The sequence below is a fragment of the Lathyrus oleraceus genome, chromosome 5 (genome assembly GCF_024323335.1).
Source record: "Lathyrus oleraceus cultivar Zhongwan6 chromosome 5, CAAS_Psat_ZW6_1.0, whole genome shotgun sequence".
In the NCBI taxonomy this organism is placed as follows: Eukaryota; Viridiplantae; Streptophyta; class Magnoliopsida; order Fabales; family Fabaceae; genus Lathyrus; species Lathyrus oleraceus.
The window spans coordinates 379,200,806-379,203,476 of record NC_066583.1 but is presented as its reverse complement, the minus strand read 5'-3'; the positions used below and the strand labels follow the sequence as shown (position 1 = coordinate 379,203,476).

At 33.7% G+C, this 2,671-nt stretch overlaps 1 long non-coding RNA gene across 1 annotated transcript; it reads right to left on the bottom strand.

Annotated features, from left to right (window-relative positions):
* Positions 1-664: 664 nt before the first annotated feature.
* LOC127079743 (uncharacterized) lies at positions 665-1,419 on the bottom strand. Its single transcript, XR_007787948.1, has 3 exons — positions 1,358-1,419; positions 1,104-1,178; positions 665-723 (listed from the first exon to the last, which is right to left on the bottom strand). It is a non-coding gene; the product is annotated as an uncharacterized LOC127079743 (long non-coding RNA).
* Between the last annotated feature and the right edge of the window lie 1,252 nt (positions 1,420-2,671).

Below are 2,671 nucleotides of genomic sequence, written 5' to 3'. Positions count from 1 at the left end.
ACGTTCGTTTCCTGGAAATCAAGTGCATGTATTTCGAATTTCTTCTAAAAATTAGGAGCATGGTTATTGCGGTTATTGCTAAAACAGCAGCAACGGCTCCTATTATAATAGCAGCAATAATGCCTGTTTTTCTCTTTCTGCTCTCTGTATTAATAATTACTATAACAATAAAATGAAAGTACTATTAGAGAAACTCAAATATAATAAAGAATAATAAAATGCTGAGATTGAGAAACTTACTATTTGCATAAGTTGAATAGAGTTTTATTTTAGAAATTTTAAATACAAGTTGACGAGTATATTCTCACAATCTTTGAAGATAAGGATATATTCCGCCTCGGGGAATTGATCCGTTGAGTTTGTTATGGGACAAATCACTGCAATAGCAGAAAAATACTATATAAATATTGCGATGAAGATAAGTTAAGGTTTAAAATATATACAAAGTTTATAAATAAAATTGGCTATTTACATACACAGTTGTCATATTGGTTGAAAGATTATTTGACGGTATAGACCCAGTGAACTGATTCCAGCTAAGATCCCTAAACCATGAACCAATCGCAAATGAGTTTGTAGACAAAACAGAAGAAAATGATTTCGTTGTCATTAGGCACAATATAAAGCTGAGCCACGAGATATACTTAAACATACAAATATTTACGACTTGGTATTGAATTTAAATCGGGAATAGCTCCTTGCAGGCTGCAATTTCTCAGACTCCTGTAAAATCAAGAGGAAACATTAGCTCAAAAAACAAAAGCCATGTTCTTGAATTCATTATTGAAAACTTGACGGTAAGCTTTTCTAAGTCCAAATGAAGCCTAAACAATGCCTTTTTTAAATACTTTTAATACACACATTTACATGAATACTCTTTGGCCGTGAATCATGGAGAAACAGATACTCCATATCCTATGTCAAAACTCAAATTTGAGGCTTGAAGGAGTTAGGAGAGAACACGAGACCAAATTTCTAAAGGCGATTTCGAGGCCGTTTAAAAGAATGTTTTGACATAGTGTATGGACAAACAATAGTCACTGAATATTTGTAGCATCATATATTGAGCGCGAAAAAAAGGACACGTAGATAACAGTACTTACAATTTTACAAGCCTGGGTAAATTTTCATAGGTAGAAGGAATTCCATTCCCGCTGAAATTATTGTTATCAAGTTGCCTGTAAGTGAAACAAGAAAGAATCAACTTTCCAAGACAAAAAAGATTGATTAGAACATAACTTGAACATGTTCGCTAATCCTCCTCCACAGATCAAGCAAAAGCATGTCAATAATGCAATATATACAATGAAAAAGTTATTATATGTTACTATTCTAGACAATGTAGAGCATAACATACAGTATTTCCAAACTGTGTAACTTGGAGAATTCTGGTGGAAGATATCCCGATAAGTTATTGTTATCCAAAAGCCGGTAGAGTCATGTTAACAAGCAGACACAGTTAAAACTTGTAAAAAAAAAGAAAATCAATCTGGAGATGCAACTCTAAAGTTTCAAATCATAAAGGAAATTTAAATTGGCTTCAATACTCACAAATGCATAAGATTGGAAAGGTTTGAAAGTTTGGATGGAAGTTGACCAGTGAACGAGTTGTTGTTCATGTGGCTGCAATTGCAAGACAGAAAAGCAGCAGAATAAGTACATGTAAGAAATCGAGCTTTATGTTCTGTTGATGAACAATTTTGGTTTAGACATCCACTTACAGGTGTCTAACGTTGATCATATTCGCTAACGATTCTGGCACAGAACCTGACAGTTGGTTTTCATCTAGTTGGAATCTATTCATATTCGTAAGGTTGCCAAGCTCATCCGGTAAACTGCCAGATAATTTATTTCCATTCAAGAGCCTGCGTATAAAACATCTCAATTAAGCGCTTATGCTATAAGCTCTAGTCATACAAAAACTTGACGAGGATCAATACTAATAATTCATTTTCTTTGGTAAGTTTCTTACAAGAGTCTCAACGATGTAATGTGTCTGATTTCCTTTGGTATTGTGCCAGTCAGATTGTTCCACATGAAATCCCTTCAGCATAAAACAACGAAGATATTAGCACGGTATAACATATCATCGTTTATTCTTCTAATTCATATAGAAATTGTTTACCAGGAGATAGTAGAAAAATCAAACCTGGTTGAAATGCTGTTGTAACTTCTCATTTGTCAAATTGATACAAAATTGCTCGAAGCTGAACAGGGCCGATGTAAAGTTAGTTACTGTTAGAACAATAATTGTGGTTCAAAAGTAAATAGATACGAAAAATGTAAATAGAGAACACAAAAAATTCGATCACAGAGATTGGCCAAATGTGCATACGTCTATAAACTTCATATAAAATTAGGCAAGAGGGTGGTTAAGATTAAGAACCTGTTTGTCTTGAAACTCTCGAATCCGTATATATCTAGAACTCCAATTAAGTTCTTCGAAGTCAGAAGAGAAACCAAAAATGAACAATAGCGAACGTCAGAAGAGAAACCAAGTAATATGAAGATTAGAAAAATACCTATGGTGTCAAAATCGACACTACGCCAAAAAGGTTTTTTAACAGCGCATCTTAGACAGCGCTTTTAAAAGAAAGCGCTGTCTAAGGTTAAAATAAAAATAAAACACGGAAAATGTTCTAAAAAAATAATGAAAGCGCTGTCTAAGGGG